At 39.3% G+C, this 12140-nt stretch overlaps 1 protein-coding gene across 2 annotated transcripts in view; it reads left to right on the forward strand.

Moving 5' to 3' along the window:
* Positions 1 to 12140, forward strand: part of FBXL7 (F-box and leucine rich repeat protein 7) — a 187054-nt gene that overhangs the window by 108037 nt on the left and 66877 nt on the right. The window contains exon 1 of one of the 2 annotated variants that reach the window (XM_061449244.1): positions 9346 to 9500. The exons of the other annotated variant lie outside the window; for it this stretch is intronic. The gene's annotated coding sequence lies outside the window, so the exon portion shown is untranslated. Of the gene's footprint in view, positions 1 to 9345; positions 9501 to 12140 lie in introns of those variants that run through there. 2 annotated transcript variants of the gene reach the window in all.

A 12140-nucleotide genomic window follows, 5' to 3' on the forward strand; every position in this document is an offset into this window, starting at 1 on the left:
CCATGGAAACACTCAATTAGAAAAGTAATTTTAAGAGATTGAGACACAGCTGCCAAAACTCCTAAAGAGAGAGGAGGAGGGGCAGTGGAGAAAAGGGTTGAAGATTTGGGCTGGCAAAATGCAAACATTGCCTGCCTTCTGCCAGTTATTTCCTAACACTCATCTGTAAACTCATATCTGACTGTACATCTTGCACCCATTTGGTTTGAGCTACATCTGTAATGCATTTAAAAACTATAATTGAGTCTGCTGCTCAGCATATGCGATGTTAATGCTTGGAATGTGAGAATTTTTTGTTGCTGCATTGTTTCTTTCATATGTTTTTTATCAGGCAATGGCCAGGGCACTGAGGCCAAAAGGGGAGGGAAGATGAATTGGGGCATCTCCCTCTTGCCAGTGCCTGACATACATACACATTGAAAAAGACATTTTTTTATCCCTGCTTTGATATGGAATAGGGTAACCAGATACCTGTGATTCAATGGATCTCAAACTATTTATAAAGGAGAAAAAGCCCCAAACCAAACACGCTCCACTGAGTTTTCTGGTAGACACATTAAGTGATCTGCCTGTCTTCTTTTGGCCAGCTGGAGGTAGTCAGGAATTGAATCCTACTAGAAAAGGAATAAAGCAAAACTTAGAGTATTAGATGTATATTTTCTCATAGGTGCGAAATCTATTGTTCGCATATCATAAAACCATACCCCTACTCCAGAATCAACCTCTGTATTTAAAAGTGCAACTTTGCTACTGCCTTCCCACTCCTCCCCTAAGAAAAAAAGAACCCCAAGCAGCCACAAAAAAAACCCTACATGCACAAAAGTAAACCAAACTAAAAACAAAAAACACACACGCACTAAAACGACCCCCCCACCCGAAAAAAACCCAACAACCCATAACCTAAAAACCAAAGCTCAAACCAAAACCCCAAACGAACAGCTCCATATAAAGTCCGCCCTCAACATCCCACTTTTATCAAAGGTGCTTTGGCACAGGAGCATGTTAGAAATCTGGCCTTCTTTATGGAAGGCAATTGCTGAAGCCAGTTAATATTCATGGTTTATTCCTAGCAAGATCTTCAGCAAGATAACCAGGACAGACACTTGAAGACTGCTGGCTGGCAGATTTCCAGCTTTCTTTAGAGGCAGCAGCAACTTCAGGTATATTTCTATGTGCTTTGCCTCTGCTGTCCTTTGTGCAGCTAAGGGATTAGATCATTATGGACTAACAGCTTTCCTTCTTCTGGTTGTGTACAGCTTGATTGTCAAAGGTTTGCGTGGTGATTGATACATATTTCTGTGGAAATGGATTTGGAAGTGCCTGACATGGGGATCTCAGCCCAAATAGCCAGTGTAGATACCACTGATTCCCAGGCAATTTTTAATTAAGTATTGTATGGTCAGGTTAAAAGGGTGTGGTTTGTTTTCCTTTTGTGCTGTCTGGGTACTTAGTGGGGTTGCACTCGAAGCACACAGGCTGGAACTCAGTTAATAATAGCACTCTTGAATGCATAAGGAGGAGAGCGAGAGCTTCATGACCTGCAAATTGGAGTGTCTCAACCAAGCTACATGTTCTTAGATGCTTCCCTCATCCTGCCTCTAAACCTTCATGAGAATAAAGTAATTTGGGCAATATTTTTAAAGCATTAAAAACTTTAAAAATCTATTTCTGATTGTTCAGGGAATTCTGAGGCTCATGGGAGAAAAAGGCCTTAGGGAAGGAGACAGTGGTTTTATGGTTGTTCTTAACACTGTTGTTGAGTTATTATATGCTAAAGAATGGCAATTTGTTTTCATTCAGCTGTTGGGGAATCAGGATGGTTCCTGGGTTAAAAGAGAGTTGGGAGAAAAATGCAGAAACCTTAGAGGAAAAGTTACTTTGCTCTGAGTTCCTGTCTTTACAGCAAATGGGCACTAGGTTGCCAAAGCAGAGCAACTGCTGCAGTGCCTTTTGGGATGCATCGTCACTCACTTTGTCACACTGTCAAACTGCAGTGTTCATTAATACTTCAGATCTGACCAATATCTTATAATCAATAAAGCTGCAGTGCTTGGGGCCTTCAGGGAATGCTTTGTGGGTTATCAAAACTTTCTAACTACTTTCATTGTGAAAAGTAAAGGCATATAGTTTAGTATTTGAAATTCAGTTACCTGAAATGGAAATCCTGTAGGAATCTCCTGTGACTACCTTTTGCCGACCAGGTACATGTTGCATTTAACCTCAAGGGAAGCAAGGATGCTCTACGAGCTGATGCAATATAGCATTGCAAGAAAACAAATACGTTGCGTTGCTGAATAAAGATTGTATTAGAAAATCATCATTCAGGTTGAGTGGCAGGCGGTTTGTGATTAAGGTTTTGCTGTCTTTTTGTTGTAGAAAAGATGGGAGATCAGTCGTTTTCTGCTTAGTCTGTCATGCAAATTTCCCAGAGAACAGTGTTTCTCAAAATTATCTTGGTGAAATGAAGTCTTAAAAAAAATAAAGCAAATAACCACCCCTAAGAAAAAAAACACCCCACCCCCCAACAAAACAAAGGAAAACCAAAACAAAACAAAAAAAAAAACCCTCATTAAAAGACATCTGCAAGAAATGCAGACTGAACCTTCAAACTTAAAATCTTCTCTTAAAGGAGACTGACAGTATCATGTTTAACACCATATGTTTATATAAATGTGGCTATGTACGCATATAGACCCTTATTAGCCAGTGGCTCTGATTAATATTGAGCTCTTGAGCAAAGTGTTGACTAGTGTGTGTAGCTAATTAGATGTAAGCATCTAATGAACCCCTGTCAACACTTGCTTCATATTAAATGGTTCTCTATTACAGAAACGTTGCTACAGTTTTCTTTTAATGCTAGAGTTAGAATATATGTATTAAAACTCTATTTGTTGAGTAAATTTCAGGTTTACTTTGCTGAATGCTACCTGCTTTAAGATAAATTGATCATATAAAGTTTCACAGAATATCAGGTTAGAAGGGACCTCAAGAATCATCTCATCCCATCTTTTTTGGCAAAACCACAGTCTAGCTGAGTTGGCTCAGCAGTCTGTGCAGCTGAATCTTAAAATTGTTAGGAAACCCACCAGTATGCTGGAGAGGTGATTCTAATGACTGATAGTTCTCATTGCAAAAAATTTTCCTCTAGCACTCAATTGGGATCTCTCTGGGAGTGACTTGTACCCATTACCCCTTCTCTTTCCCATGTGAGTCCTCATAAAAAGGAGTTTTAGTTGCTTTCAATAATAACTATAGCTAATGCCACTGGCATTTTTTGGCAAATGGTCATGATTTTCCTAATGCATCAAAGTCTGGACTGGACATGGAGAGACTGCAGTGTTACCAGCCTGCATAAGTAACTTTGCCTTTCAGTTTCTAATATCCCTACATTTAATATAAACTATCAATGTAGCTTTGCATTAGAAAAATATAGTTTCTGGTCTTGATGCCACACCTGCAGCGAAGCAGGAACTTTGCAGCGGTTTCCTGTAGTTCAACCAGCCCAGATTTTCAAAAACACACATCTTCCACAGATACAACCACTTAAATCATAAAAAGCAGAGTACCTGCTATGACCAGGTCTTTTTATAAATGCTGCTGGTGTGTTTCTGTGATGTATCTTCTTGATAGCAAGTACTCGTTTTTCTGCTTGTAGATCTTTAAGTCTTTGCATACATCTAGCTTAAGCCATATCGCATGAGCTGCCTGCTTCCTGCTCCTTCCTTTTTATCAGTAAGTGTTGTGCCAGTGTCAGTCTTCCAAGTTTGCTTTTTCCCTTCATGGTATTCTGATTAACTCCAGCTCTGATGTTTTGGGTTTGGTTTTGTTGTTTTTTCTTTTACAGCGTTTATTACTGATGCTTTCATAATGGAGAGTTTATGGCCTAAAATTAATTGTTAGATGATTTTATTTAGTACAAGTGATTTTCTGCAAACTCCCCACACAGTTTTTGGGAGGCTCCAAAAAACTTTATTGTGCTGCATTCATTAACTCTTTCTCTGCTTGTGTGGCTGCAGCATGCTTTTGTGGGTTCTTTGTTATAAAATAATGAAATACTCTTTGTTATGTAATTAGATTGTTTTGGGGTTGTTTTCTAGTAACACTGTATTTAAACAAAAAGACTGCTTTATGCAATACTGTGCACTAGCTATTTTTTTAAGTTCTCACTTTTAAGGACAAGTGAGGAAAGCAGCAGGAGCCAGACTGAGTTCTGACTTTGAGCTCATTTTCAGCATCTGGTTTTAGGATTTGATCCCAGTGAAATTTAATGATGTCTTGCTTCTAAAGCTGCCTTTCAAATACACCTTCTGCTGGTTTTCCTCTCTTCCTATTGACATGACTGAGAATACCCTTAAGCCTTCTCTGAATCCTGAGTGGTATGGGGAAATAAATTATGAGCAAGACTTGTAGCACAGGAGTCTTAAAGCTCTTTGCAGCCATTTTTACACCGTGTATGTGCCCAGTTTGTCTCTAGGATCATTTTAACTAGCACATGCTCACTATTTGCTTATAGTGGAAACCTGAAGAAACAGCGAAATGAGTAATTGGCAAATACAGTCCTACATGCCAGCAATAAACCAGAATTATAATAGCGAAAAACATGTGTAGTTTGTGAAAACCAGTGTAGAATGGCTTTTTGAAGGGAAGTTTGTAGATTGTCAGTTCTTGAAGTCTATTCTTGGTCCTCAAAGCAATTTTTTGCAGGTGCTGGAAAAGACATTGAGTTTATCTGATGAGTGACAGTTGTTGTTTAAAAAAGTCACGTGTTAGAAAAGCAGGCGCCACAAAACAAGAAGACTTGACAGTTCCATCTGTAATGTTTTTGCTGGCAAAGTAAATCAGATATCGTTCCAAGGTCTGTACAACGCATGCAGCAAACCTCTAACACTGGAAAGAACTTGAGAGTTTAATGTGTTCTGGCTTCATGTTACATAAACAGGGGTCCCCATGGTCCTATATTGATTGGGCTTGTGTTCCACCACTGTTTTTGTGGGTATATGCTAGCCCATAAAATCACATTTTTGTTTTTGCCTGCCAACTCTCTTCTGTTGCTTTGTCTATTAGGCTGCAGTGGTAAGTGCTACAGCTGGTGTGCTGGGGGATCCAGTGAAGAATAGTCAGACCACTAAATTTCAGGCTGATGAGCCTGGGAGAAACCCTTGCAAATTAATAGTATGATTAAATATGTGTCATGAATTATTAGAATTACTTTATGGTATTTTGAGAATGACTGTGTATTCCCTGGTATCAGCAGAGGCTAACATCACAAGCACTACAAATACTTTGCAGCACATCTCTAGCAGCCATAGCCTAATAAAACAACTCCTGTGTGTAACACAAGGGTAGTCAGACGGGGAGAAAACCCTGAAGTGAAAGATCACTTTTAGTATACTCCAGTTATTTCATCTGTTCCCTCTCTTAGCCTTCATCGTTTGGGTTTTTTTTGGTAAAACTTTTAATCATCCTTGAATGTGAGTGTGGAACATGAAGTTTTAGTGAAATTAGAAAGTCTTCCTAGCTTTCTTGACTGATTGAATTTTTGGCTACACTGTAGGATTTAGGAAGTCATCAAACTTCTAGGAATCTGGGATTTTTTTCTTTAGCAGGCAGCAGTTTAACTTAATAATCCTTGTACAAAGGAGACTGCAGTTTCCATTGTCAGCTTTTATAGTTATGTGGTGTGTTTAGACTTCATTAATATACTGACTTAAAATAAGGATGCCCAACATCTGTGTGGTACAGGACTCTGCAAACTGGCATCCTTAAACTCAGGATTTAGTTTGTGACCTTCTGCTTCCTGTCATGTGAATCTCTACGTCTACATCTTTCTGATGGCAACAGACTTTTAGTAGGACTTGTTGTGATACGGCAAGGGACAATGGTTATAATCTAAAACATTCAGGCTAGATATGAGGAAGAAATTGTTTACAACTAACATGGTGAAGCACTTTAACAGGTTGCACAGAGAGGTGATAGATGCCTCATCCCTGGGGACATTCAAGGTCAGGTTGTACGAGCCTCTGAGCAACATGATCTAGTGGAAGATGTCTCTGCTCATTGCAGGGGGCTTGGACTAGATGACTTGTAAAGGTCCCGTCCAACCCAAACCATTCTATGATGTCTAGAAAGGCAGTGTAAAACTTTCGCTTAGTTTTTCACTGTCTTGCAGTGCTTCTTTGACACACACAGTTGAATTTTCTTCCCTATTTCCCTTCTGAATACTGCAGCTGCAGTTCTACTGTGATGTGTCGTGATTTAGCTGTGTCTGCAGCAGTTTCCACTAGCTTGTGCCTGCCTTTGTAGTTAATTTGATAATGAGGATTGGGCTACACTTTGTATAGTAGGGTTTAAATTTAGTAAGGAGTGACAGGGTGAGGAAAAGGAGAGTCTTCTTATCAAACTTTCTTGACTGTCACCAGTGTCTATGAGAGCAAGCTGCTGATAACTAGTTTTACTGTCAAAGTAATGACAGTAAATGGTAATGAACTTATTTTTCCTAGGTAATGAAGACATTCTCTTGCTTTCAGCTGTTGTTGATACATAAGTTGTTATGGCTAGCATGCTTATTTCTCTGTAGATTTTCCCATGCCAGTCTCATTAGGACTTTATTCCAAAATAATACATTCTCTGCTATTCTCTTTGCAAATGCACCAGTCAGCAAGTATTACTTTTTTTTTTCCTATCTGCAGCTTCTGTCCTTATGATCCCATATTTCTCGACTGTTTTCACAGTGGTCCCATGTGCTGTGCAATGTGGAGGTAATGGTGACTTGACAGAACTGGACTGTATTCAGCATGCTATTCTGCCACAAGTTAAGCAAAGATTCATGAGGGCTGTTTGTGTGGAAGTTATGAACAGCACATTTTAGCACTGTGTATTGTACCATTCCATGAGGTCAAATCTTTCTTAAACATCTCCTGTCTTTTAAGGAAAAGGGATTTTATTGACTTCACTGTGAAATTAGTGCAGTCATAAAGTTGCTCTACAGTGAGACAATGCCCATGCACAATTGAACCATGAAAATATCATCTGAGTGCAAAAGGCAGCTGCTGGATATTGGGGCCTATTGGTAAAACACTTGCTTAAGTGAACTGTAGTAGAAATAGTGGAATACTTTAAAACTAAACTAGTGGCAAACTTACTGGGGTCCCTGTTGGTGTAAGTGCTATGTAATGCAAAGGAGAATGCTCTCCCAAACAGTTTTTAATTCATATGGGGAACGTAAAGCTGAGGCAGGGAAAAACCAAAACATCCACAGTTAAACCTCCATGGCATTTAGTTTTCTTGATGATTAGCACAGCCTCTGTAAAGATCCTGTCTTTCAGTTGTCAGTTTCCTTGTAGGAACTCCTGCTGCTTCCTGCCTTTATTTGCCATATCTTGGATGACTTTACATATGGTAGCATGGGGATGCTGAACAAGATAGGCCTCCACGTGAAACAGGCAGTCTTAAGATCTTTGACATGTTCAGTCCTGGGAGGTTTTAAGTGTCATTTCTACTTTCAGTTTACATAACTTTGGCAGATCAAGGCTTCTTTTAATCCCTGTGGAAATACTGTAAAATAATTTTTAAAATAATTTTTAACATAATTTTACTGGAAAACAACTTTTAAGAGTTCTAATAATTTTGGACACTTCATTCACCTGAAATTCCCTTTGGACTTATTTTGCATGTAGTCTTAACATACCTTCTTTTGTTTTTCATATGCATCTCATAGCTGACGTCTAAGGTGTGATAGCTAATATCTACCACAATGGTTTGAATTTGTCATCTGTATGTTGCCTGGAAAATAACAATGTTAAATTGGAGAATCAAAATTTCCTTAATTATCATCCTGATGTATCATTATATTATCATAATACCCATCATCAAAACACATTACAATATATTTTTATGCAGTATTATATAGTAACTTGAAGTACATTATTATACAAGAATATTTTTCTTTAACAATATTTGGGGTCTTTTTTCTGCTATTGTTCAGTTTATTTTGCCAGGTGAGTTAAGTCTGGTTTTAGTTGAGTAAATGCACAGCAGGACAACTTCTGTGGGTTTATCATGATCTGAAGCAAATCAGCGGGCTCCTCCTGAATAAGGACTGTTTATTTTTGCTTCTGTGCTTGAAGGGAGATTTTTGTCGTAAGAACAGAGGTGTGATAGGCCTGCTTTTAAACTTTGGCTGAATGGAATATATGGTGCTTATCATGATTGGTCACCATGTGCAAACCAGACCATGCCTAAACTGATCATCTCTTCATCTACAAGTAACAGATGCCCTTTTTGGCAAAGGCTTATAATTGTGGTGAAGAGTTTCACCGCTAAGCTTGATATGTAGTTTATGTTTGCAAAGTGAAGGAGTATGGCTTCTAGAAGCACTCTGAAGCCTTGCTGCTGAATTTGGTCAATTAGTTGCAGCATAGCAAAAAGTTCTCTAAGGTAGGGATCATCTTATTTTTCCTAAAGTGGGACAATTTGTTCTTATGAATGAACACCACAAAAATTTCCTACTTGCTTGTGGGACTGACCCACTGAAAACAAAACACAAGCACAGCATATTAGCATTATATCTGCTGGTATGGCTGAGTAAAACAGCTAACCGAAGTCCTTTGATGCTAGAGAGAACAGGCACAGCTGTAAACCAGCTGAAAATCTGCACAGTGACTACTGCTGCTGCACACCCAGAAGGCTCTAGTTCTATTGTACCAGGCAAAATCACTTCTAGAAATGTCTTTCCATTTCTGCAATGATCTTCTGCCTTGGCTTGTGGAGTAATCTTGTACCTGAGTGTCCTCCACTAGGACTATGTCATCTGGAGCTTGGCCTTTGTAGGCCAGCTGTACCTCAGAGGTGCAAAGCAGAGCAGCGTCTGGGTTTTGGAGCTTAGGGAATAAACTGCTCAGTGTCTCAGACCCTCCTTCATTTTCAAGGACATAAAGTTAGGATTATTTTTACAAGTAAATGGTCCAGGCCTAGGTCAGTGTTCTCATTTCTCCTAAGAATGGCCAGAATAATTAATCATGTAAGCAGTCAAAAATGACAGCAGTTATTTGATGGAGGAAATCACACAAGGAAAGAAAAATTGGCAAGAGGTTGTGGGAATACTGAAGTGGCCTTCTGCATTGTTGGAAGTGACAATTTTGTTCATTGTTTCCCTTGGACCGTCCTTTATCTTCTCACTAGTCAGCTGGATAACTTTGTGCCTGCTGTGTTTCGGAAAGGTTGGGACACAGGGCTGCACAATGATCACACAATTGTGCATGGAGCTTCGGCTCCTGTATTCTTGCCATAGAACAAAAAGGCTATTGTTTCCAGCCTAATAATAAAGCAGGAAAAAAATCACAAAGGTCTTTCCTCTAGATAGAAGGCTGGCTTAGCAGCAGGCGGGAAAGAGCTAGCAAGGAATTTATCTGCTGGAAATGACTTCTACAGTTTGCATTTTCATTTCATCTAGTTTTACTGATGGTTGGAGAAGATACTAATACAACTGCAAAAAAAATCAGGTAGGACAGATTTCGGACTGTGAGATGATGATATGAGTAGTCTAGCACTGGAAGCTGGGGTGAAAGGGGACAGGTTCAGGCTGTGTTACAGTTCAGGTTTTGGAATCATTAAATCCTATTGGAGGAGTAACCATGCTCTTGTGTATGTGCATTCCCCTGCCAAATTAAGGGGACTCTAGACACTTGTTAGGAACAGCATAGATCAGTAAGAACATACTTAACAACTTGCCAAAGTGGAATAAATAGTAGACATTAGTCCTTTCTGAGAAGCAGGTTCTGCTGAAGTAAACTGGGACATGAAGCCCCTTCCAGGAAAGCCCACTCCTGAAAGTTATTGATGGAACAAAATAGTTTGATTATCAAACCTAATTTTTAGGGGTTAGCACAACTCCAAAAAAGGTAGCTTGGTAGATTTAGGAAATAAGGTTGACTTTGTTTTTCTTTTAAATGCTGTCAAACATACTGCATATTGCAAATGGTCTTGCATTGCCGAGTAAGCTAGAAACATGTGTTTTTCCCTTGTTGATGTCTCCAACAGAAAAATAGACAATACTCATGCTGATGCTAGGTAAATAAGCAACATATCCTCAAGGCTCAGAAATGCTACTTAAATGGAGCCAATGTTATAACAAAGAAATTCAGCTTTCTAGAGGAAAACCTGGAAAATGGATATGCCCCATTATACACAATGATGGTGTTGATAATACTTCATTAGAAGCACTTTATTAAGACCATAACTAATTTCGCCTATCATATGTAACAAAGTTTTACCACATGCTTTGTTCAAGTATCACGAACAGTTCTTGCCAGTGCAAAGAGAAAGTGTTTGGCTATTTAAACAGTACCTACAGACTGCCTTTTGGCAGCAGTGTTTTATAGGAGCTGCAGCTGATCAGTGTTATGCCTTGAATTACAGTAATATTGTTTGAAATGCCCACTACACTAAACATTTGTTAGCTTTTTTAAAGGTGAAATCTTTCAGAATAGTTTTTCCAGTGTTCCTTCTTTCTTTCCCCCATATGTCAATTTAGGTAATGAAGCTCTTCATAGATTTTGGAGAAAAGGAGTGGGTTTGGATGCCGTAATCTCTACATGCTGCCTTACCTGAATATTCCTGCCAAATGCAGTAGAGCTAGAGGGTTTTTAGGTAATTGGTAGCACACTCCAGCTGAGGGAAACAAAGTAGCCAAGACAGTGAGAAAGTTCATGGTGAAATCTATATTCAAACACTATAAACTTGTAAACAGAAAAGTTGGACCCATTCTAGGAAGTAGTCAGAAAACCATCTGCAAAAGGAATTTGAGGTAGATATTCACAAAACTGCCCTTGAGATAGCAAAATGAGAAAAGGAAAGGTTTTCTGAAAGTGTATCAGAAGGAAGAGTAGGGCTTTTCTTCTGGAAGGAACCAAAATTGCTTCTCAGCTCGCTGAGGTGTCAACTCCAGTCCAGCTGGAGAGCAACAAGCCCTCTACAGACAAATGGAGGGTGCTGCGGCTGGCTTACTGCAACCTGCTTCCCAGGCTGCCAGAGAGTCCTTGTCTGTCCCTCTTGGAATGTGATAAGCCAAGTGATGACAGATACCTGTTGGTGCTGCTTTCTGGAAGTAGAAGTCATGAGGTATTGATTTACTTCCCTCCATAAGTAGGAGGCCAAGTTGTCTGATATCTTCATATGATTGCTGTTGCTTCAATGGACTGATGGGCAGGTTTCTGCAGAAGAAGAGTAAGTTCTGGCATCACTTCCACCCTTACCTGTAGAGTGACTGGTTCGTGCCATTAGCCTTGATGACTCTTCAGGAGAGGCCAAGTCAGTTTCTGAGTAGGATTTCTGTTTTGGTTTTTATGTTTTTTGACAACTGACTAGACTGAGCAGCATAGTTGGAAAGAATAGTTGCTTGGATTGTCTTACGCTGCTTTACAGCAAAGATTTTAATTCCAACTCTATTAATTCTGACAAAGGCAAGATGCTAATCTTTTGTCCTGCCTAGTTCTTTCAAATTAGATGTGGACTAATGACCCTTGTCTGTTGGCTGAACTGGCCTTTAGTTTCCTTTGATAGTGGTTTTCAGGAGTCTGTACAGTTTGTAACTGAACAGGCTGCTCATGAATGCTGATCTGCTCTCCTGCCCCTAAAAGACAGTTTGCCCCTATTGTGCTTTTATACCAGCAGGGTTTCTAACAGGTTCAACATGGTTTAGCTGACTAAAGAAGGTGCCTGTCTTTTTTTGCTTTGTTTGTCTTAATGGGAAACTTCATTTGCTTTCACCTGAGCTTGAATATAAACATAGGCAGGTACAGGGCAGTATTTTGTCCTCCTTATGCTAACAGTAACTCCTGCTATTTTTACCTTTCATCACCTTTAAGTATTTATAGCTAGTCCAGTACAAGTGGACCACATAGAATCAAACACTTAAACTAAGAGTTCATAGCTTGTAAAATGATAATCAAAGCAAGCCAGTGAACTAGAAAAACCGCTCGATTTGAAACTTCCTTTTTAACATGCTTTGAGTATTGCTTTGGAAATCTACAGTTTGGATTGGTTAGTATTACGTTGTGAGAAACCATAGCATTTTCTTTCTACTCTTCGCACAGTAACTGTTTTGATAAATTATTGTGTGATCAAAAGCCCTGGAGTTGAAT

This window comes from Pezoporus flaviventris, unplaced genomic scaffold (genome assembly GCF_033815535.1).
Source record: "Pezoporus flaviventris isolate CSIRO_AGI_PZ_B2104156 unplaced genomic scaffold, CSIRO_AGI_Pfla_v1 ptg000007l, whole genome shotgun sequence".
Taxonomy (NCBI): domain Eukaryota; kingdom Metazoa; phylum Chordata; class Aves; order Psittaciformes; family Psittacidae; genus Pezoporus; species Pezoporus flaviventris.